General features: G+C 34.0%; 1 protein-coding gene and 1 long non-coding RNA gene across 5 annotated transcripts in view; one reads left to right on the top strand and one right to left on the bottom strand.

The window, feature by feature from the left end:
- Positions 1-25,823, top strand: part of BMPR1B (bone morphogenetic protein receptor type 1B) — a 400,498-nt gene that overhangs the window by 314,496 nt on the left and 60,179 nt on the right. The window contains exon 1 of one of the 4 annotated variants that reach the window (XM_025384634.1): positions 20,788-20,944. The exons of the other annotated variants lie outside the window; for them this stretch is intronic. The gene's annotated coding sequence lies outside the window, so the exon portion shown is untranslated. Of the gene's footprint in view, positions 1-20,787; positions 20,945-25,823 lie in introns of those variants that run through there. 4 annotated transcript variants of the gene reach the window in all.
- On the bottom strand, positions 18,674-24,135 carry LOC112624239. Its single transcript, XR_003119374.1, has 2 exons — positions 24,016-24,135; positions 18,674-19,133 (listed from the first exon to the last, which is right to left on the bottom strand). It is a non-coding gene; the product is annotated as an uncharacterized LOC112624239 (long non-coding RNA).

The raw sequence follows: 25,823 nt of genomic DNA, 5'->3' as shown, positions 1-25,823 counted from the left end.
GCTCATGCCTATAATCCCAACACTTGGGGAGGCCGAAGTGGGCGGATCACCTGAGGTCGGGAGTTTGTGACCAGCCTGACCAACATGGAGAAACCCCGTCTCTGTTAAAAATACAGAATTAGCCGGATATGGTAGCACATGCCTATAATCCTAGCTACTTGGGAGGCTGAGGCAGGAGAATTGCTTGAACCTGGGAAGCGGAGGTTGCCCTGAGCCAAGATCGCGCCATTGCACTCCAGCCTGGGCAACAAGAGAGAAACTGCGAAACTCTGTCACGAAAAAAAAAAAAAAAAAAAAAATGTGATCTTAGCTGTGGTATAAAGAAGGCTAAAGGAAGGTAGGGATAGTAGAAATTAGGCTGTGCTGTCAACCAGGTAAGAAATGAGGAGGACCTCCTTTTGGCATCTTTTTAATAGCATCAGTGGTGAGAGGAGGCAGGATGACAGAAAAATATAGAAGATTAAAATGATTGAGATGTTGATGGATTAGGTATAGTGAATATGAGTGCAGAAGAGATATAAGAAGACTCAGGTTTTTCACTTTGGCAGCCGGATGGATGGTGGTGATGTTCATCAGAGAGAATGCTGAAGGAAGAGCAGATTTCAGAAAGAAAGGGATAGGATGGAAAGGCTTCATGAAAAAGAAGAGTAATTTCAGAGTTTGTTGAGTTTGACATATAAACAAGACTTCTTAGTGTCACTCAGATGCCTGGTAGTCAGTTAAGTGCATTGGCCTAGGACTCAGGAAAGGATATTGTAGGGTAAACTAGTGCCTAGTGAGGAAGTTTTGCCTTGAGTTAGGCTAGTGGCCTTACAAAAAAAACAAACAAGGAAAACCCACATGTAACTCACTGTGTTCCTGCAGGAGCATAGAAGTTCTTAATCATTGCCACTATTTCTTTTCTAGATTATTTAAAAAATAGAAAAAGAAAACCTTAAGAAATAAAAAAAAATTTTGGTATATTTTGAAAGAAAGATAAAAGCATTTCTCTTAAGACAAAATGCCTGAGTATCTCTAGAGTGCAAGGAATTTACCTTTAGTTTGTCCTGGCTAGCCTCAAACTCTTTATTTTGCTTTCATAGCCATTTCCTTTTATTGAAAACATGTTGAAGTACTTCTTCTTCCTTTAGTCACCAGAAATGAGTATGTTCTATACTAAAACACTCAGAATCCATATAATGAAAAATGTCTAAATGTTTCAAGTAAGATTTTTGGTATGTATGTATCTGTTTCATAATATAAAAATTTTAATTGTTGTAATTTTCACGAACACATTTTTCATGTGTTTTGAAAGCTTTGGTTTTTGAAGCTTTGGTTTTTGCCAGTAGCTTTCATACCTCTGGTGATTTTATTACGTTATTTAATAGAGGAGAGTCAAGCCTCTTGAACTGTTCTTCAACTTAGAAATTTATTAAACAATTTGATTTCTCAAGGGGGCAATACTGTTGGAAAAGATTATTATATACAAATTTCTGGGCCAATAGAAGATAGAGATGAGAAATATACTGCCCGAGGAAATTTATAGAAACTAAACTAAAACAAAAATCACTCTTTCTGATCTCTTAGTTGGTGAATATACCTTAGCTGTGGATGAAATCTTTGACTTATTTGAATTGAATCATTGCTGTTTAATCTCATACTGATACTTTGCAGTACACTAAGAAGATGTTAATGGTTTACCAGTCTGAGCTCACATTGGATACTCAGTGGGTCATAGAGTTATGAAGGGCTATGTTGCCAAAATTGCAATCAATAAAGCATAGATTATGAATATATATGTCTGTTTGTGTGTGTGTGTATATATATATGAACTCTATATTGCTGACAATGAAATTACAGTTCTTGCTTTCTGGAATTGAAGAAATCATGAAAACCATAATTCAAGGGCCTGAGTTAGTTCAGATTTAGTTAAATAACCGTTTGTATTTGTTTTTTAAAATGCCTGGTTATTTAGTGACACTTTGTTAACTGTTAGTTGGGGTTCTCCAGAGAAACAGAACCAATAAGGTGATAAAGCGTGTGTGTGTGTGTATATGTGTGTGTGTGTTTGTGTGTGCGTGTGTGTGTAAAGAGGTTTATTATAAGGAATTGGCTCACATGATTCTGGAAGCTAACAAGTCCCAAGATTTGCACTTGGTCAAGCTCGGGACCCAGGAAATTGGATGGCATGTTTGAGGCAGAAGGCCAGCAGAGTCAAGACTTAGGCAGAGGGGAGGTTTCAGTTCAAGTGCAAAGAAAGGAAAAAAGCCCATGTCTTAGTTTGAAGGCAGTCAGGTAGGACTTTCTTACTTTGAGAAAGGGTCAGCCTTTTTGTTCAATTCAGGCTTTCAACTAACTGATTGAATGAGGCCCACCCACAGTAGGGAGAGCAATCTGCTTTACCCAGTCTATAGATGTCAATGTTAATCTCATCCAAAGACGCCCTCACTTACATAAACACTCAGAATAATGTTTGAGCAAATACCTGGGCACCTTGTGTCCCAGTCAAGTTGATGCACATAATTAACCATCACAATAACCAATTTTAAATTCATTCACGTTTATTCAGTCAGGAAGCATCTTAGGCTTAGCTCTATGGATTGAGCAAGGAGGTCAGACATTTTGGTTATTCTAATGAAGTAGAAGATAAATGTCAGGTAACACTTAATAGAGACCAGAATAAAGTTTAATAAAATAAGGAAAACTACAAGTCTTAAGTAGTTGTATTCTTCACTATAGTATTTTTAATGTATATTGAAACTAACTATATGGAATTAAAATTCAGTTTCTTACTCTGAACTTTAAATTATTAAACAGCCATTAAGAAAACTATATACTTGTGTTTTAGTTTTATCCTTTTTACATTTTGTTTATATCACCATACGCATTCATTTGGAAGGTAGTAGAATAATAATAAAGTAATAAACACAGTGAAGAAGCAAAACAAATCATTAATCATTTGTAATTAAAAATTTTTAAAAATTAAAATGATTTAAGTATTCTGAATTTGGTTCATATTAGAAATTACAGAAGTAGGAGTCTATTAAAGAAGCATACACATTTTCTTGAGTTAATATTCATCTTCTATTTTCTTCAAACTTGACCAATATGATATATCTCTTGCTTTTGGTTGCATGATAGTGACAAGGAAGCTACCTCAGAGTTGATAGTCTTTTATGAAGGTATCTTTCTAAAAACCTATCTGTTTATGTTTCTTGGCTGGGGAAACAAAAGTTCTAAGAGATAAGGGAGAAAATCATTGCTACAAATAGCAAATACGGTTTTCCCTCTTTTACAGATTTCTTTTTCAGCAGTGAATTAGAAGTGGTGGGCTTTGGAGAGATTTGTTCTTAGTAAGTTAATATTTGACTTGCCAAGCCATTTGGGAACACAGAATTGCCATGATATCTTCTGGGCATCTCCCTGGTTTTGGTGACTAGGAAATATTCAAGACTGTGACTTAATGAAGAGAAGTTTATCTGTGTGATATTATCCTGACTGCTATGTAGGATTGATGTAAAATGCAATATTTTGGTGGATATTTTCTTTGAAGACACAAATCCAGTGTGAAAACCCTTTTTTATGAAAGGTTTATGGCACTTTCATAGTAGCAGAGCTTGTCTTGTTGATTTAGATCAAAATCATTTCCTCCCAACATCATAACCATTTTACTGTTCAGTGGTGCAGAAGGCATTATAAAGAGTTAGTGAATTGTTTTGGATCCTTCAGAATTAGATGACGAACTGAAAAGAAGAAAATATCACCAACAGAGATGATACTCTGGATAACTTCTTATTAAGGAAAAAAAAAATATTTCCATACTGAGAATGTAAGTGTTCTAATGATTTGAGCCTTGCAATAAACATCTAATACAAAACCAGATGTTCACAGTTCCACTTAGTCTTTCTTCATGCCTTCTCCACTTTGAAGTCTTACTGTTTTCTCTCTCAGCTTTTAGGAATGGGAAACAGGACTTCTCTTAATATCTAATGAATATTTATGAAGTCCTTTGACAAGGGCTCATTAAAATTCACTTTAAAAGAAAGATAAAAACACTTTTAAGACCAAAGCACAGAAACTCACATCTCTCTTTCCTCCTTGTGAATTGTCAAGAGAAACATTCTACAAATGATTTAAGTGTCTCTTAAAAGTGATTCTAGGTAGGAGTTTGAATAATATAGATATATTTTATTATTATATGATGACTTTAATTTTGCATTGACTTTTGGCTTGTTTTTTTGTTTGTTTGTTTTCTGAAGATACTTGGAAATCCTGTTTTCGTATGGCATATCGTAATGCTTAGATAAGGCTTTGGGGTCACTTTTTGTATTTAAATCTCAATTTCAGCTCTTTCTTAGCTCTGCGACTTTGAGCAAGTTCTTAGTGCCTCAGTTTCTGTTTTGCAATATGGAAAAGATAATACTACACATTCCACAAGCTCGTTGGAACAAGCAACTGAGTTAATACACGAAAAATACTTAGAATAGTGCCTGGAACGCTGGTTTTCTCTGCCTTGAGAAATCTTTCCTTTCAGTTCACACGCTTTGGCCCTGCTAGAGCCCCTTGGAAAGGCCTTTGTTTTCTCCTTACTGGGGGTGGAGGGGTGCACAGGAATAGTTAATGAATCCTCACTCTTGATGGGTAGCATTTTAGTTTTCTTCATTTTCATTTTTCATCATTGTCTTTTTTCTGAAGACCCCAAGGCCCTATGCTACCACTTCCAGCTACCTTGGACTGCAGCTGTTCTCCTGGTTCTAGTATTATGCGAATAATATAAGGATGCCTAAATGTATATATTCAGTCACTTTCAAAAGCACATTCTTTTATGAATGAAAAATTACTAAAGTAAACAAAGTACTTTGAAGCTAGAGTAGTTATGCTGTTTTTGCTGCTACTCTAGGTAAATCACTGTTATTTAGTAATGGAAATTAAAAAAAAAAACCTGGACCTGAGTTTGGTAATGGAAATTAAAAAATACCTGGACCTGAAATCAGATAGAAAAGGTAGAAAAGTTACACGCCTGTGCATGATTATTTTAAGTATGAAATAGAGGTATGTTTTGGGATGAGCAAAGAAGTAAAGCATCCATCTGCATATTTCTTTTTTCATGAGGCTTAACATTTGCAGAAGCAGGCACTGACCTGGAAACCAAAAATTTGTAGTCTTGTTGGTAAATGTGTTCCTCTAAAGAACATCCCACTTATTCTTAAGTCATTTACCATACTACTTTACACACTGTAGGTCATAAGATTAAATGTGTCTTTCCAAAGTGCTGATAGCTATTATTTAACTCAAACCTTATCTTTAAGACAAGCCTCATAAATTTAATAATAATTAGGCATAGTTTCCACTGGAAATTTTACTGTTTTCACCATCTGTTCTTCTCAGAGTCTGTATAAAAGGTATCGGATCTGTTTCACAGTAACTTAGTAAACATTCACTTCTAATAATTATTTTCTACTGGAAAGTGATTGCTGTACTTAAGATTTTTAGGCATTTAATAGTGAATCTATCGTTAGTCTGTTTTTTAGATGCATGATAGCAGTACTTTATTTTCACATGTTGTATGTAGATCATATATGAATAGTATTAGTAGTATGATACTAATGAAAGATAAGAATATAATCCTGTGTCATTTAATAGCCATTGTGTACTTGAGTGTTTATACCCAATTTTGATTGTTGTTTAACTTGCCTTTATAATTCTTACCCATATAGTCCTCAGTTTGGAGTAGAAAGACTTTATAGAACACAGTCAATTATTTCCATGCTTCCAAGTAGGCACTCAGATACAGTGGTATTATTTGGCCTGCTTTTTGATTTATATTACTGTAAGGCTTCTGTCTCTCAGCTCAGTAGCTCCATAGCTTTCTTTCCCTTCCATCCAGCCACTCTCACAAGCCTGATGTCCGTTCGTTCTTTTTCTAGTTGGACTGAAGGATCAGACTTGTTAATTTGTCTAGTGCAAAGAGAGAAAGAAGAGAAGACCCCGGTATTGAACTATTAATATCCTGTAACTATAAAACAAGGCATATTTTTTGTGTAAATAGTAAAATGTACAGAAGGCATTTCAAAAATACTTTCTAAATTGTATTCAGTTAATAGGCTTATCTCTTCCCAAGAGTCCTAGCTTGACTTACAACACTCATTTCACTGTTTATATAGTAAAATTTTAGGATGAACTGATGCTTTGATTGGAGGGATGAGCTTAATTTGTGCTCTGCAGGAATCCATTCCAACTTTAATAGTATTATACTTGAGATTGGTCTTATGCTATAGTTAGCTTGTCTTTTTTAGTTCATTATAATAACGTATGTATTTGCTAATGTAAAACTACTATGAAAAGTTATAATCTAGTCTTTAAAATTATTTTATACTTAAAAATTTTAATGTCTTCAAAAATTTGCAAGACTAAAAATCAGAGTTGGATGCATATGTGAGCCAGTTAGCATCAAACAATGAAGTTCTTTGACGATTGTAGCTAATAGTAGTATATAAATTGCTCACACTTATATGAGGCAAACTGTTCTAGGTACTAAAAGCATTTTACATATATAAGTATTATTATCATCTTCATTTTACAGATGAGGAAATGAAAATTCATAAAGGTTAAGTAAATTGTGTGAGGTCACACAGCTAATTATCCAAGTAATCAGTGGGGTAACTCATGTAAATAAATTATGCTACTTGCAATAAGAGGGAGATAGTTGGTAGGCCACAACATGTGTATGCAGCTAAGGTAGAGTAAAATATATAACACAGTAAAGTTCTGTGGAAACATCAAAAAAGAAACACAATCAGAATTACAAGCAAAAACATGGGAATACAAAAATCATGGTACATCTAATTAGAATAAGGTATGGATAGGGAGCAGACTATGGTAGAAGATGAAACTGGAACGAAAGGTTGAATCAGTTCATGAAGAACATTGAATGCCTTCCTAAGAAACTTAGAAGTGTTAGAGATTTTTATTTGCTTTACTTTATTCGCTTTACAAGCATATGCACATGTGTTGTTATCTTTAGAAGGCAGCAGTGCAAACACTAGATGAAAGAAGTGGGAAGGAGATGAGAGTATTACAGTAACATTGATTAGGGACAGGTATAACAGCAGGAGAAAGGAAGGACTCCAGCCAATAGCTTGTATTTTGTGGTAAGGGAACGCAGAAGACGTAGGAAAATCTATCTTTCCTACTGGGAAAAAGAGAAATCAAATGTACATACGCCTGCTGATGGTGATGTAGTATTATTACTATTATGGGGTGATTTGGTAAAGCAGTAATGTGGAGTAGTGAGCATCTTAGCTCCACCTTAAGACCATATAGGCCTCAGTCATTTAGACAAATGGGAATACTTATGTCTATTTTGCCAGGCTCCGTTAAGAGTTATGTGAAAACACATGAAAGCTGTTAGAACAGTTTTCACCTAATGTAGGCGCTCAGTAGTTCTCCTTCTTTCATTGATGGATTATTTCAGGAATCATTATTTACTTGCTTGAGGCATACCAAGCACAAAGCACACAAGCACTTTGCTAATGGTTTGTTGACAAGGCACTTTCTACATAGAATTTTTAAATTGTCTTCATAAATTTTAAAGTGAATGTGATGTTTCCTATATATTATCTTCCTATTAAAAGATGGTAAATTAGAATTTAGTAAAGTTTTATAACTGGCTTTACATGATTATATATTATGGAAGAGCTGAGGTAAATGATTTAATGTATGCTAGTTTTAAAACCTAGTTAACACTCTGTGAAGACGTTATAGAATGTATGTGTGTCTGAATCTGTTTAACATACACATATATATTCATGTAAGTATCTTGCAAAATACAAGATGTAATGCAAATATAAAATAGTGTTTAAAATATAGCTAATATCATCTAGCTTTGGGAATAGCTTATAAAGTGAATTGAATATGGCACACACAGCATACCATTTTAAGATACATCTATGTAGTGCTTGGAAAGCCAGGCTGATATCGTGCACAAAGCAGCTGTAAATATGAGTCAGTAACATGGATATGCTTCACGTAGTATGTACTGTTCTCCAGTTTGGCTGTTTATGCAGTGACAGAGATACGTATCAGTACCAGCAGGAACCATGACTATGGAATTTCCACATTGTTGTCTTCTACGTAGTGAAATGATATAACAAAGTAGACAGTGACTTCAATTAGCTAAAATTTTAAAATATGAATTAGTACCAGTAGTTATTATTACCAGTGATAAATACTTGGAGGTCATCTATCATACTCTAGGAAGTAGTCTTGTGTGTGCATATTTTTAACTGGTGTATATTTTTTAATTGGTTCTAAATTCTGGTAGTGGCTTTATCTATATGCAATTGCAGTGAAACTTACATTCTTTTTATTGACCAGTTTTAACTCATGGATTTCTGATAAATGAATAGAACTAACATTTATTGGTCATTTACAGTATCTCAGGCACTGGGCTCTGTACTAAGTGCTTTATGTCATACTTCATTTAATTTTAACACCAGCCATGTAAGAAGTAAACATTATTACCCCTGTTTACAAGATGAAGAAGTTGAAGTCTAGGGAAACTAATGAATTTGCTCAAAGCCATACAGCTAATTAGTCTAGCCCATGCACTTTCTTCTGTAAGGTGGTGTCAAGGTTACATTGGTACTAGATACTGTGTTCAGAACCTTCTCACACCCGTGTTCCTCTGTTTCACTCCTTATTTATCTAAAACATAATTTAAATGAAATGGCTCTGTCAAAAACTGTATTTCTTTCTTTTTTTCCTTACTATTTTTGAGACAGAGTCTTGCTCTGTTACCCAGGCTGGAGTGCAGTGGCGCAATCACAGCTCACTGCAGCCTCAACCTCTTGGGCTCCAGCGATCTTCCCATTTCAGCCTTCAGGGTAGCTGGGACCACAGGCGCATACCACCACACCTGGCTAATTTTTGTGTTTTTTTGTAGAGACAGGGATTTACCATATTGCCCAGGCTAGTCTAGAGCCCCTGAACTCAAGTAATCTATCTGCCTTGGCCTCCCAAAGTGCTGGGATTACAGGCCTGAGCCACTGTGCCCAACCAAATTTTTGAAGACATTTAAATTTTAAGTATAAAATATTTTTAAAGACTGTATTTCTTGGGTTTGAAAATTATATGTCAGAAGGAAGGGGAAATGTAAGAAAAACCCAGCTGCATTTTCCCCTTTCATTTTCAATTTCAGAAAGCAGAAATTTTACCAAATGACAATCACAATAGAAAATACACACAACTGAGATAGGACAGAATCATAAATGTATATGAGGTAATGGTGTTTCTTTCTTTTGTCTTATTAGATGATCCATGAGGCCTTCGCAATAGGGAAGTTGTTCTACGTACCTCAAGAAAACTTTATCATGTGCCTGCCAGGTGCCTGACATGATTCTAGATGCCGAGGACATAGTAGTTAGCCAAAGGGACATAACTCTTGCTCTCATGCAGTTTATATTGTAATTTGGATATTCTAAATATTTCATGTAGAATGTGAAATAATACCATATTTAAGATATCACATAAGAAAGATACTTTCGGAACTTCTGTAATAATTTCATGTAGGAAAAGAAGGTCTCCTTAGTGTATCTCGTCTTTCAGACCTTTATATGTAATAACATGATTTTTCCTAATTTAGAATTAACAATTTTCTCCAGCAGGTAAGAAAAACTGACTTGTGTTTGGAAATCAAGACCTAAGTTCAAATCAAGACATAAACAAACATAAAGTTAGGGAAAAGTTTGTCTCTCTCTATATATATGATCAGTTCTTCAGTGTTCAGGTGTGAAATGAAAAAAAAATGCAGAAGAAACAATTCTGCCTATGATATCCTATAACCCAAAACAGGCAAAAATAGGCAAATCAAGGCAACCCCAAATAGGCAAACAAAAAGCAAAAATCAATGAAGACTGATTTGTTCCACATTTGAGAAACTTTTTCTTTTTTAAATTACTTTTCTGAGAATGTGAACTTTCTGTATATGCTTATTTACTCCCATATTAATGATTCATTTCTTCTTTTCCCAAGTATTTCCCAATACTTCATAACTGGCTGACTCTAGGAGGTGCTAGGTTAAAAAATTAAGACTCAGGTACTTAATTGTGACACTTATAAATAAAAGCATTTAAAGTACAAATGAAAAGCTCTGTTTAGATCTCAAGAGTTTCAAAATTGCATATTTTCTTAATTCTTTTCCTTTTAAAACAAATCATCTCTTATACTCACTCTGTTCTCTTCCATCACGGTAAAAATGCCTTAGCTTCTCTTAAAATATTTTATGTATGTGTGTATGATAAAGTCTTGCTCTGTCGCTCAGGATGGAGTGCAGTAGTATGATCTCGGCTCACTGCAACCTCCACTTCCTGGGTTCAAGCGATTCACCTCCCTCAGCCTCCTGAGTAGCTGGGATTACAGGTGCCCACAACCACACCTGGCTAATTTTTGTATTCTTAGAAGAGATGGGGTTTCACCGTGTTGGCCAGGCTGGACTCAAACTCCTGATGTCAAGTGATCCACCAATCTTGGCCTCCTAAAGTGCTGGGATTACAGGCATGAGCCACCACACCTGGCCTAAAATATTTATAAATTTTCTCTCTAATGCTAATGACTGGTTATTGGTCATCTGTTGTGTCAGTTTTCAAACTATGATTTACCAACATAGTAATATTAACATGTTTTATTAACATTTGCACGGATAATAGGTAATAATGGATAGAACCTTAGCACAAATCAAAGCAGGAACCAAACTATACTTGCATTCTTCACTCCAATATGCTTATAGTAAAAACAACCAACCAATCAAAAAAAAAAAAGGAAGCTTCATTTCAGAATATACTTAATGAAACAATAAAATGATTAATTTTATTAAATTTCAACCTCTCTGTAAATGTCTTTTGAATATTCTGTGTGACAAAACGTAAAGTATATATAATTTTTCGGCAACTGAGAGTCAATCATTGTTGATATGGTTTGACTATGTCCCCACCCAAATCTCATCTCAAAATGTACTTCCCATAATCCCCGCGTCATGAGAAGGACCTAGTAGGAGGTAATTGAATAATGAGGGCAGTGATGTTCATGATGTTCTTGTGATAGTGAGTTCTCATGAGATCTGATGATTTTATAAGGGGCTTTTCTGTCTTTTGCTCGGCACTTCTCCTTGCTGCTGCCATGTGAAGAAGGACGTGTTTGCTTCCCTTTCCACCATGATTGTAAGTTTTCTGAGGCCTCCTCAGCCATGCTCAACTGTGAGTCAGTTAAACCTCTTTCCTTTATAAATTACCCAGTCTCGGGTATGTCTTTATTAGCAGTGTGAGAACGGACTACTACAGGTGTCTTGAGATTTACTTCATGAAACAAAATTTTTACTAGAAACAATGACTGACAGAAAAACTATGGTTAGTCAGACTTGGGTATTTGCAGACATATTCTCAAAAATGAATGAATTGAGCCTTCCAGTTCAAGGAAAACAGTTGACAATATTTATTGCTGATGATAAAACTCAAACTTTCAAGCAAAAGTTAGGATTTTGTGACGCTTGTATCCACATAACTGATCTGCATAACTGAGTGGACCAAACTTTTTTTCCCAGATGGCCAGTGCCTGTCGTTTCATATTCATGCATAGGTAAAAGATCAGTTTAAAATACAAGATGGACAGTAGGTTTTAATTTATCAGAATATGAAAATTTCATTGATAGGGTTTTAGAGCCTATATTGCAAGTTTTAAGAAACTCCCTGTTGTTCAGTTATAGTGTATATTAAAGAATAACCACTCATATGAAAAGGCTATTAAAATAGCCTCCTTTCTAACTGCGTATCTGTGTGGCACCAATTATTCTTAATATGTGAATCACAACAACATGTTGTAACAGATTGAGTGCAAAAGCAAACATCTAGTTTCTTCTATTAAATTAGACATTAAAGAGATTTGCAAAAGCGTAGAGCAATGCCACTGTTTTCTTGAAAATATGTTTAAATATAATGAATTTATTATTTTTAAAATGAATTACACATTTGTTTAACTATTCAGTTTTTTTTAACATAGTAAATACTGAAAACTGTATCCAGATACATAGAAAATTTGGTATCCTCAGTCATTTTTAACAATGTAAAAGGGTCCCAAGAAGAAAGTATTTGAGAACTGCTGTCTAGAGGAATCACTGCTTTTAAAAGTCGCAGAGTGCAGAGCTTTACTTCCTTCCACTTTGTCTGATGCTCAGTAGTTTGTACTCAGGCAAATAACCTCTTCCAGCTCTAGTCCCCTCATCATTTGTAAAATGAGAGGAGTAACACTTACATGGCAGAGTATTTTGAGGACTACATTAAACAAGATTTATAAACCTGTAATAGGGGATAGATAAATGATTACATCTCATTTAATCTCCCAAACTCCGTGAAGTGTAAGTATTGTTGCTGTGAAGTGTTTGAGACCAAAGGAAATTAAGAACTTGCTTAAGGTCACAAACTAGTAAATGGCAGTCAGATCTGGAATCCTTGTTTTATTCATGGAATATTCAGTACCCTTTTTTCATGCTATAGATTTGAAAAAAGAGTACATGTAAGCAAAGTAGAAGTTACATAGAATCACAATATATTTGAAGTACAAGAGAGGTTAGAGAATTTATCTTCCTACAACCTCATTTTATTGATAAGGTAACTCAGGGCACGCAGGTACAACAGTGTGAACCCTAACTTGCTTTGAAGCTGGCAGTATTTTTAACATAATCATCTCATTCCTGTTAAGCATTCTTCTTTTTTATTTTTTGCTTGACCACACCAAAAGAATTCAGACCTCTTTGGCAAGAACTGTCCCTGTCTGTTCCACAAAGATGCCAATGATAACAAAAAACAGATTATAAAGAAACAGAAAGATTATGGTGAATATAATCATGGTAAATAACTATAATCTTCTACGGCTATAGGCTGATTTTTGTTGTAGAAGCGAAAAGAAAAATTTACAATGTTTTTCAAACCTTAGAATCTCAAGAGTTAGAAGTTTAACTGAAGTGATGGAAAAAGGGAGTGTGTGTGTTAGAGGGGAAAGGGAGAGACTTACTACTGTAATAAAAAAGTGAAAGGAACTGGAAATATTTGGAACAGGAAAGTGCTTATGATATTCAGGGTCAGATAACTCATCTCCTCAGAGCAGCCTAATAAGATTTCAGGATAGCACACTATTTTTTGGTGGTTCTTGATATTATACTATGCATGCAGATGCTTCACCTTCAACCCAAAGATACCTTATGGAGGATGGAATTAAGGGTTTGGTTCACCACTCTATAACCACTCCATAAAGCATATCTCTTTTTTGTGTGTTTCTTCGTAATTTCTTCCCATTTTACTATTACTAAGTAGAATTAAAAACATAATCACTTGAGTTAATGGTGCAGTATTAAACTATATTTTTATGTAATTAAATATATTTTGTATATAATAAGCTCAAAGGAAATGCAGATTATTTTCAGATTAGTCTGTGATTAATTTTGGAAATTCACAACTATTCACTTTTGGCTGTATGTCCTGACATTTTCTCCTTTCTCTAATATACTAAAGTCTTGTTTCAGTCCTTTCAAATCCCTTTCTAAGTAAAGTCACTAATATAAACTCATAAATAATTTTATATGTATGTAATATTCCCTAAATATGTAAAATTAGATATGTAAATATGTAAAATCTCCCTGAAATTAGATTAAATCAGTGACATTTATACATATATTCATATCTAATTTATAAGATATATATATCTTTATATACAGATATAATTTATATATAATAAAAAATATTTATATATTTTATATAAGTTCAGTACTCTACATGATCTATACATATCTTTATAAATATATATTTACACATATGTGTGTCTATATACATATATCCATATGTGTAGGTGTGTGTGTATATATGTGTATATGTGTATATATACATATTTTTTTTCATGTAAATGATTTTCTATGTTTGTGGTCAGAGTAGGTTCAGATTTATTTTTATCCCTCTGTAATCTTAGGCAATGGGAGGTTAGATGTCCTTTTCCCAAATTTTGTTTTAGGTAAGGGTAAAGTTCGAAGTGGTCAGAGGAAAGCAATCCCCATGTGGAGCATTACTACATTACAATGTTGACTCAGGGACACTTCCCTTGCACTAAATTCCTAATCTAGGCAGGTATGTTTGTCTGAGTCTTTTCCATAATCTGGTTCATTCACTCAGTATTACCTTAACAAATGTATCGTAAGAACCTGTGTTTACTACCTGAGTCTTACTTGGTGAATCATCACTGTGCTGGTTTTCTAACCAAGACATTGGGGAGATTTCTGAGTCAGTAGCATAGCTAGAGCTAGAAATCATGATTCCTACACCTGCTTGGAGTCTAGTTATCCTGTTACACGTGTGAGTTGGCCTATTGAAAGAGCTGGTGCCTGGTTTCATGTTTTGTATGTAAGTTTTTACATTTTGACATGAAGGCCTAAGCACAGGCATCTCAGGTTTTCCTCTCAGAATTCTCATCACCTTTCTTCCCCATACACTCATTTTGTCTTTGTTGTAAAACCCTTCTTTAGCCAGGCTGGTCTAGGTTGGGAAAACGACTCTTTGATCATAACCGAAGAAGGAATGTATCAAAGCAAACCATCCTCTGTAAGAGGGACTGTGGCCATGGCTGTACACCTGGGTGTGTGAGAAGAAATGGGATCCAGCAGACCAATGGCAGGTCGCTCCCCTGAGACAGCAAGCAAGGATGAAAGACAGTTTGCAAACAGGAGTTGCTTGTGAAGTCGAGAGAGGCAAACAGGAACATTTCACACCTGCTGTTTCCTGTCCTCTCAGTGTGTGCAGGAGGGAAGAAAGGAGACATCTGGGTCTCAAAGAATATCAAAGTTTTTGAGAAATCAAGGAGGAGGCAGAAAAGGATCTCAGATAAAAAAGACATTCTGCACATACACTCAAGTACAGAGACACTTGCACCATTCCCTGCCCCTCAACTTGTTTTCCCCATGCATTGTGGAATGGTAGTAATGAAGGGCTCTGGGTTTGCTGCTTGTGAGGAGGAAAGTAATGCTGGGAAACTTGATATGTGTAAATAGAAAATATATAAGCAAAGTTATCAGCCAGTCTTGATGTTGCAGCGGAAGCTGAGAGTGCCGTGGTATATCCTGTTTTGTGCATTAGCTTTTTCTGGGGCGTGAGCATTCAGGCATTTTATGAAGAACTTAGAAAAAGGGAAAAATGTTTTGAAGTTTTATACTTTTGATCATTAGCTGGAAGGTTTGTCCAGTAGTAAGTTACTTGTGAGATTTATAAAATATTAGGAACGTTTGGCAAGAAGAGACAGGTTTTATGGGAATAATTTGTTTCCTGTTGACCCTCACTGTGGACATATTTGTGTGTACCTGTGTGTGTGTAAAAAGGAGGGTTTATAGAAGTACAAAATCTTTTGAATGAATATGAACATGATTGACAATGAATTTTAAAGGTATAAACTGATATGATTCTGAATCATTGATAAACATTCATAAAACTATAACTATTAGGTCATTTTACTGGTGGAAAGATTTTTCTAATCTTGATTGGAGTCATTTGATGGCAAGAATCCTTTCTTGTCACTATTTTTTGAAAATTAAGAACATGTCATGTTTGTTGCTGTTTGTGTCTAATAGAGGTTTAAAATGATAACTATAGTTTTTAGCTTGAACACTGGTAATTTCAGATATGAAAGTACTATTGCCATCTTTCTGTGCCAGGCTTGTTACACAGCAGTCAAAATATGTGATGGTTTTCTTAAGACCAGTAGCCATTAATGCGAACCAGTATTCTTAAGCATTTGTTACTGATAACCTCACATTTAATTGTTTGTGGTTTGTCATAGTTTTCATGACATGACAAAAACTTACATGTGTTGATATTGAATATTTTATTGTTGTTCAACCTGTTGTCAGTGAAATAGGAGAAGGTGCTATTGGAGAAAACATTAAAGGTATACTAAGAAGTGGCAGTGAGTTTGATGTTAGTAGAGGTCATGCCTTTGAACAGTACTGCTAAGGAATAGATCTAAGGAGATTTGGGATGTTTTAAAAAGTTAGTCAGCATCAGTGTAATATTCCTTCAGGGAGCATTTGTAATGCCCACAAGAATGTGTCCGTAGAGAGATCAGATTCCAGGCTAGCCTTTATTTGCTTTCAGTAGTTGACATAACACACACCTGTGTGTTCTCTTCGCTAACCTCAAAATTGTTTTGAAAAGCTTCTGACATTTGGAAGCGTGAAAGAGAGAAGATTTTGATTTGTTTTCTGGCAAGTAGGAAAAATAAATTCTAAATGTTGTGTTTTACCCATGTATGGCCCTTGCAGTAAAGGCCTTGGTGTGTCTCATATCCTTCTTTTTTTTTTTTTTTTTGTAACAGAATCTCCCTCTGTTGCCCAGGCTGGAGTGGCACAATTTTGGCTCACTGCAGCCTCCGCCTCCAGGCTCAAGTGATTCTCCTGCCTCAACCTCTCTAGTAGCTGGGATTACAGATGTGTGCCACCACACCTGGCTAATTTTTGTATCTTTAGTAGAGACAGAGTTTAGCCATGTTGGCCAGGCTGGTCACGAACTTTGTCTCATGTCCTTCTAATCAATTGTGGAATAAAGCCTCTATGGTTCCATGATAGATTATATTTAATTATATAGTGTTTTCCTTGAAGCATTTTAACATGCTAGAGATAGATGTGTGTGTGTGTGTGTGTGTACATGTGTGTGTGTTTACAGTTAGATGTAAAATAGCACTTGTGTTTTCTTCTTGAAGGGAGTCATTTAGAAATTATCTCTCGGCCGGGGGGTGCAGTGGCTTACACCCGTAATCCCTGAACTTTGGGAGGCCAAGGCAGGTGAATTGCTTGAGTCCAGGAGTTCAAGACCAGCCTGGGCAACATGGCGAAATGCTGTCTCTACAAAAAATAGAAAACTTAGCCAGGTTTGGTAGTGCATGCCTGTAGTCCCAGCTACTTAGGGAAACTGAGGTGGGAGGATCACATAAGCACGGGAGATTGAGGCTGTAGTTAGCTGTGATTGTGTCACTGCACTCTAACCTGGGCGACAGAGCGAGACTCTGTCTCAAATTAAATAAATGAATAAATAAATAAATAAATAAATAAAAAGAAATGATCTCTCCTGACAGTTTGTGTGTAGGAAAAGAAGTGATAAAACTCACCTAATTGAACTTCACCTTTTACATAGTGACAGATAAAGCTTTCCTTGATAGCATACATTGGCTCAGTGCCAGTAGTACCATAAATGCTGTTTCTTAAGAGAATGTCAAGTTTCAGTAAATTTACTTTGAACTTCAAAGCAGTGTGCAATAACTTTGATAATCAAGCTGATCTTATAAAATGATATAAAAGATGTTATGTTTATAATTATAAAAATGTTGAATTTTCTGTTTTAACATCCCTGATGTCCCACATTGGTTTTTATTGCATTCACAGATTTTTCTTTTCAAAAATAAGCTTCACATGGTTTGACATCAGCAGCTTATTTCTTGCAATCTGTTTAATTGAGACTTTTCTGCTGTTTATCCTAAAATGCAGATAAATGGCTTTCAGCACACTGTTTATAGTGTAATAGCTCCTGAAGTGAGTCAGCATTATCAGCTAGAGTCTCCATGTCATAACTAATGGTCTCTCTGCTTATACTTTCCTGCTAGTGAGGAGCCACTGAACTCCACAGAGGCAGGAGCCTTGCATAGTTGGGGGTGGGTAGATTGTTTTGATGGTGCCTATTGGACAAGGCTTTTTTCCTCCTTTATTGGTGTGAAATGAGAAGAGAAATATGTCATTTTCATGATTTTAACATGCATGCTCAAAAGTGCCATGTTCTAAGGCTGGGGCAAAGAACTTTTAGGATGTAGTGATCCTAGAGGGATTTGTTTTATTCCAGATTATCTGCTATTTCGTAATAGCACAATTTTAATACTTTTCTGTTGAGGCTGTTTGACTCGCTGCTAGAGAATGGCAGCTACTAGGAAGTATTTGTATTACTACCAAATAGTTATGGGCTTAATAATAAAAGTGAGTATTGTTTGTTTCCAAAGAAAAAAAGAAACTAAAAAACTTCAATTGTTAACTAATTGTTTATCATAAATCAGGCCTATTCATTTTGAGACGTCATTATGCTTTTTCTTTAGAGAAAAAAAAAAAAAAAAAAAAAAAACTATGAGACCCCTAGGGAAGATCAACAGACTTGACCATGAGAGTTAAAACTGACAAGTTTTGCCAACCTTTAATTATTTGCTGGGTTTTTACATAGAAGATAGAGGATTATGTAGGTAAATACAGGGAATAGTTTTCATAACTGAAGTACCAATGAATACATTTTGGTAAAATATTTTGTTTGATCTCATTTGTTCTTTTAGAATGTGGAAAATTTTGACTGAAGTGGCCGTTAAGATAGCCATGGTCCTTTGCCCCCATATTAGTATTATGATTGTTTGGGATCACTTTGGTCATTTAAATACAATGTATTTATTTTTTAATTCGCTCTGATACTGAAATTTAAGATAATATATTCAATTTCTTAAAAATATTTCAAAGTGGAAAAACATAACACACACAAATACATCTCCCTAATGTTGGTGTGGCTTAAAATACAGAAATAGCTGAAGATAGGGTTTGTGAATGGTAATTGTTTCTCACATAGTATCCCAGATACAGGCTTTTTGTTGTTCTTTTTTTGGTGGTGATTTGTTTATTGTGAGAGCCCGTATTGACAGTTATTTAAAAAAGGAGAAAGGAAACATTTTGACCTTAGAGTAGAATTTATGGGTGAGAACATTACTGGCATAAATGAGATGATATGAATTCGATAAAAGAATATAAAGAAAGAAAATTTAAAGGTAAAATTAACAAGGCTTTTAAAGACTGGGACCACTGAGGTGTACTGGGTGTTATACAATTTAAAAAATAAGAATATAAAAGTGCTTTAGGAGAATGTTTTGAAAACTGAAGCCATTTGTTTATCCAAAGAGGGACAGCTTGAGCAGCATCAGGCCAGAATGTTCCTCTGTGTGCCATGCCCAGATTGAAGATAACACAATTATTATAACAACATAGTTTCAATTCAAATCTCTCCTCAGTGTTTCTGCCCAGAATTCAACAAGATTGTCCTTTGGCAGTCTTATTCCTGCAAATCAAAGCAAAGTAGATGGTGGTTCAGTATTTCAGCCTATTAAGTATAATTTCAAGAAAAAAGATTTATCATAAATTATCAAAACTCTATGAACTCTAGTCTTACACATATCCAGGTTGCAGTTCAACTGTCTTATTTTACTTGGATATAGACTAATGGAAGAGTTAGGGGAATACTAGTAAAACATCTTACAGCACACTTCCTGAATACCATTCTTCTTTCAGTCGGCCTCAGGGTGTTACTTGGAAATTGAAATGCAGTATTCTAACACAAGTGTTTGAATACAAGGGAAAACTATAAGATTTGTCAAATTCTGTTGAGAGAAATGTTCTTATGTACACAGGAATTTTTTTTGACCCTATTTATTTTAATACATATCCTATGCATATTTTTTTCTAACAAAATTTTTAATATACTTTTTGACTAGTAGGGAATTAGCATATAAACAGCAATAACAAAAATAACTTAAAATGTTTAACATGTTCTTTAATATATATATTTAAATTATAGTTACATTTTGTAAAAATTATATTTACATTTTGAATTGATGTGCTTTCTTCGTTTCAGCTCTTTTTGTAAAGGAACTTTTTTGGTTTGTTTTTGACCATCTGCTGTTAGGCAAGGGTGTTTGTTTTTTGGATAAGATTTTAGGTTATTTGTTTAAAGTGGCACAGATACTAGCTTGGAGGACACATGATTTTATGTTTATCTATAGTATAAAAGGAAATAGAGTGAAACTTTTGGTGTGAGTGAACAATCAGCAGACCTTTTATGACAAAAGAACAACAACAAAATTGACAACTTTTATGCCACACTCTCCAAATAGATTTTAAGGTTCATGAACATAGTGGCCATTTCTTCTTCAACTCTTTGAGCCCAAAGTGCTTACAGCACTTTGAAATATTTGTGTATGATAAATATTTCTTAAATCAATTTGGACTTGTTAGCAGCTTTAAGGTGGCTCTAATAAATATTTCATTCTGTTTTAACCATATATGATGAATAGGATAGCTGTGTCTCAACTATAAATTTTATATCAAAATTTTTAATGAATCAAGTCAAATGATATGGTAGATTTAATAAAAAGATAGAAATAATGGCATTCATTTGGTCTTCAGTTTTCCAAACATTTTGAAATTTTCCAAATTTTAAAAGGAATTTAACATTTAGTAAAGGTAAATCTCCTTAATGACAGATTTCTAAATGTTTGTGTAGTTGATTGATTTATGAAATTGAGATTCTCTTAAGATAAACTTAAAACATTGCATATTGAAATAACATTCTGATTGTCAAAAGATATTATAAAAATAGATTTCTAGATATTTAAATGATGAATTCTAGATATTTTTCTGCCTTACATAGACTCAGAGGTAGCTTTTAACCATCTGGAAATGTTACATAACACACTGTGGTCAGTGACCTTTTTTTCATTCTTTTTCCTTTTTCTTTTCTTTCTTTCTACTTTTTTTTGTTTGTTTGTTTTTGACTCCTAGGTTTCTTTTCTTTTTTACCTTTCCACTGTCATATGCCATGGGTCCTGAACATAGCTCATTGCTTGACCGGAATAATCTCTCTTGCCAGCTTATAATCAAAGGGAGCACTGAGAAAAACAGCTGAGCTGTATTAGGCAACCACAGTCTGGGCTGCATTTCTTAACTGCTGAATAACACATCACAGGTGCAGGATTAGTGCTGCCTACGGTGCTGGGCTTTTTAGTGGAAACCCCTAGCAATTCTGTGCCTCCTCCTCATGTCTCTCATCCCAGGGAGCCTGGCAACGATATATCAAGCGTACAGAAATCAAAAGTGAGTAGTGGGAGAAGCTTTATATCTCACGGAGACTGTTTTTCTTTTCCCTCCAAAAAATGTAAGCAAGATGAGTAAAGCCAATTCTGGCACAATAAAAGATGTTAGAACTTAGCCTTTCTTGGCATAGATGGTGAAATAGACTAATTCAAGGGGATCAAAAATTTTGTCTAAAAAAATTACATGGCAAGAAAATATCATTTAACCGAACTCTTCTGGTAGTGTATAATTTAGGTTACTTTTAAATTAATGATGTTCTTTATTAACTTTTGTGTTATGTGTGTTGGAGTGAGTGTGTGTTTGCCCCTACACATTTTCAACACTGTCAAGGTTAAAATCAAGTGTTGTGGTTGTATAAAGGTCTTGTGGTTTAATTTTTTATAGTTTTTGATGTTTTGAATTCTTTTACTATTAATGTATCAACTATACAATTCTAGATTCATAGATTATAAAGGTCTAGGTTTCTTTCTTGCAAATATGAGTTTTAAAAAATGCAAAATGATTCTTTAAAGTATAAATGTAATGATTTAGATGTTAGATCAAATGAATGTTTCAAAAGTATAGTTACTAAGATATTTATTTTTGACCAAGAAGGATATAAATTGTTTTAGCATGATAAAGTATACATTTGGAGAAGTGAGGCAAGTATGTTTTAGTAATTCGTATCATTTTTGGTATCTATCTTAGAAAATTTTTCTGTGTTGCACAATAGATAAGTGTAAAAGCACATGGATGGCACTGCAGATTTTAAACAATTTTCTTTGGTTTCCAGTTTGTTCTCTTAAAACGATGATGGCTTTCTCATGTTTACATTGCATTCTTATTCATTTTATTGCTGGTGATCATTATTCCATATTGTTTCACCAGAGTTAGACCTTTAAACTCATTGATGGTGATAATAGTCGATAATAATGTTTAGCTTAAAATATATATCCTATATTTTATACCTCAAGTATTTAAACATTTGAACTAGCAATATATTTGAATATTTTTGTCAGTAATAACTAAGGTTACCTTTAACAGTTATCCTATTAGAGGATACAGTAAGGATTAGAAGCAGACAGGTTCTAAATGCTTTCCAGGTTTTTTCTTTGGGGAAAAAGAATAGCACAAACACGGTGATTTGGTTTCTGGTTTGTCTGGCTTCATTGTCACTTCCCTTCTTTACATATATGAATCTATAAAATAGTTTTATACACTAGGCTGTCTTGGGAGTGCTTTGCAAAGCTGCAGAGTAAGTTTTGGTGTGGAGGCAAGTTTAACATCTACTTTGATTAGCTTCAGAACTCTGTGAAGCAGAGCATTCATAGAAACTCTGCTGAATAAAACCATAGCTCCTGGCTTGGAAATCTGCCAAGTTCTGGTTGACTCTTTGACATTATTGTCAAAGAGACCACGGTTCAGTTTCTTTTGTAACAATGTGGACCTGAATTGACACACTAAATATTTTAAAATACAAAGGCATTTTTTATTTTTAATCATTCTATCAGCTGAGATTATGCTATTTTATGACAATGGCTTCAGTTTGATGTTGCATATTTTTCAAATCATGGTTACTTGCTTGTCAAGTTAATTTTGTTCTTACGTTGTTGCTTTTATTAAAAATACTTACAAACAACTTGTGTTTTAGAAATTTTTCAAAGGTTTTTAATTTATATAAACAGTTTGATTGAGTTTCTCTAAATTCAGAAGCAGAGTAAAACTAAGGGAAAGGCTAGCTATTGTTTTAAATTTAAAGAGCATAATTGTGATGTCCAAAGAATTTTTGTTACTACCATAGTTACTGTTCTTGCTGAGGTTTATACTTCTATATCAATTACCTGGAAAACAAATGAATATAAATGTTTGTGTTGTCTGTTGACTTGTATGTCATATTTACTCTTCTCATGATTTTTTTATGTCATAGTCTGGTATCACATAAAATAAAATGTTTGAGTGATTGAAGCTTTTACTTTTTATTCAGATGTTTTTAGGTCTCTTGGCAGGGTTTTACTGATGTGAAAATGTTGAAAACATGATTATCAATCATAACCTGAGTGGATGTGGTGATGTCGATGTGTCAGTATGGTGAAAAGAGAAACAATTGCCAGTGAATAGAAACACCCACAAATATTTTATGAAGCCCTGGTTTCTAGAAAGAGCCAGCACTTCTCTCATATTTAAAATTAGTGTTTCTCTTAACCTACTCATTAGTGTTGACCATGAGTGGCTGAAATGAAAAACTGGCAATATCCCTGGTTCTGGTGGTTATGGTTTCTCTAAAAGATACTGGTTGATTACTGCCACACAAAGTAATCTTCCCTGTTACACACTCCTGTCTAGTACTTATATTTGGCAATTACGTGGCATTGTGACATCTCTTTTATTGTTTTCCTGTACTGTATTTCGGCTCTCCATATGTAGTTGATTTGTCTCACAGTGTTCCATGTGTGGCTGATTTGTCTTACAAGCAAGATTGTTATTTTATTGAGGACACCGTCAAGTACTCTGGGTCATTGTGTTATGTAAATGGATTTAATGATTATTTGCTAAATGAATCAATGCACCAAGAGATGAAAGAAAATAAGAAATTTTGGTCATCCTTGAACAAACTTTCAGTGTGTTTCTTAAGCTGAAAACCTTATATTTTTATAGACTGTTCACCGTGATTAATCTAGAAAGGAAGGAAAAGTAAAAGGCAGTAAAATGAAGCAAAAGAAAGAGGAATTGAAGAGGAAGAGGAGAGCCAGGAAGGGGAAAAGATAATAGGGAAGAAAAGGAAAGGAAGACAAATAGAAACAGGAGATAAAGGAGTAGGGAAAAGGAAAACTGAATAATAGTAAGAGTCAGCAGCACATAAAACAACAATTTATTATTATTGACTCTTACTGTATGCAAAGAACCATAGTTGATGCTTTATGTGGATTTCTCCTCTACTCCAACCAGTGAGTGCTGCTACTCTCCACATCTTCTATAAGGAATGTTAAGTCACTTGCTAAGCCCATAAAAGTAGCTAGGCCGGAGTTTGAACCTACTTGCCTCTTTTACCCTACGTTGTCATTAAGTCTGCCTCCACTGCTCAGTGACCATACGTGATACTGCTTTGTCATCTGACATTTCACCCCTGCACAGCATGTCCAGAAATTTAGCACCAGCATCTTCCCTTACCTGTCTCTTACCTGATTTCTGTCTGTTGAAGGAAAAAGATTACTGTATAGGTAACATCACAGTTAATATTAGAAAATCTGTTCTTTCCCTACATATGATTTTGCTCTGGTATTTTTTAATAAAAATTGTATTTATATTTTGTTACTTTCCAGAAAAATTTAGGTATATGTCCCAACTTTTTATTTAGTGTGTGTGTGTATGTATATATATATGTAAAACTTTTTCCTAAATTTTTGCTGCAAAGAGCATAGAAAATGATTTATTTGAAAGTACTTTAGTATAAGGAAAAATGGTTAGGTGATGAAAATGAAAGTCGGGCCTTTAGAGTTGAAAAAATTTAGACAATGAATTGAGTTAAATGATTCAAGGTTTAAGTGTTAAAAATTAGTGATTAAACTATCTGATATCACAAAAATTATTTTAAAAATTAATGTTGTTTTAAAGTTGTAATCAGAGTTTTATTCCTGTGTGAAATAGACTCTTAAAAAAAAAACTGTATTTAAATTAGTTTTGGTTAAGAAAGAAAATGGGTGTTGATTTGCATTATTTGTTATCATAACAGTACAAATAGCTATAGGATGGGTCATTCCCAAAGTTGTTGCTAGCCAGTTCAGTACTTTCAAGTTTTTCTTCCACTAACCTCTTTACCCTGGACGTTTAAAGTGCAAACTTCTGTAATATGAATTTCAATTTCTCTTCTTGCCCCTGCCTGCCCTCTGGTGTAGAAGGTGAAGAATAGTGATGAGAATCAACATTTTGTTAAGTTTTGTGATATTCAAAGAGTTTAAAAATGAAAAAGATAAAAGACGATAGATTATTAGTAGACCTTGTGTGACACAAAATGATTATATGTCACTTTTTAATGAATTTTAAAGACTCATATCCATTTCTAAGTGCATTACATATTGAATTTAATATTACTGAATTACCTCTGTTGTTCATACAGATTTTTCTCTATGTGTTTAAATGTGACAGTGGATTTTGATACCCTTTTGACTGTCTATAACATAAAACAGTCCTTTATATCACAAATTAAAAATGTTTTATTTATGATATTTTTGAACTGGTAAGAATGTTACTGAAAAAAAACTAAACATGGTTAAAACATACTTTAGGATTTAATGAATTGATTTTGAAGGTAAAATGTAATTTTTGTAACATTGTACCCATGATATGTAATAGTATGAAATTTTTCTACATTTTACTTTTGTTCTGCATTTTCTGTAAAAATCATGTATAGGAGTATATAATAATATAAAATAATATAGAGATATTTTTAAAATAATGAACTGATTAAGTGTATACATTAAAGAACAAGTTATTTTATAATGTTTATATGAGGCTTCCAATTCATTATTGTCCACTGTTTTCAATTAAATACTTTAAAGAAATTATAATTCTATTTCCTACTACAAGAGATTCCATAGAAAACATGTACATAGCTGAAAACATGTATATAACTGCAACATATTTTCCAGAAAAGATATTCAGGATATTCAAGAAAAATAACTTTCTTTTTAATCCTTGTAATTGAATGGAAGTCACAATGTTGCATTCTGATCATTAGGTAATTTCATGAAATTTGATTAATTTGCCTGAAAAATCTATAAACCTATTTCTAAAGAAATATTCTTAATATTCTATTTTTCTATTATTCCTTATGAGAATCATAAGGAATATAATTTAGTCGTGGTTCAGTAACACACACTCAAACATCCTATGAAAATAATTC

This window comes from Theropithecus gelada, chromosome 5, assembly GCF_003255815.1.
Source record: "Theropithecus gelada isolate Dixy chromosome 5, Tgel_1.0, whole genome shotgun sequence".
NCBI classification, from domain to species: Eukaryota; Metazoa; Chordata; class Mammalia; order Primates; family Cercopithecidae; genus Theropithecus; species Theropithecus gelada.
Note: the sequence above shows the minus strand (reverse complement) of the source record. Positions and strands in the feature narration are given on the sequence as shown.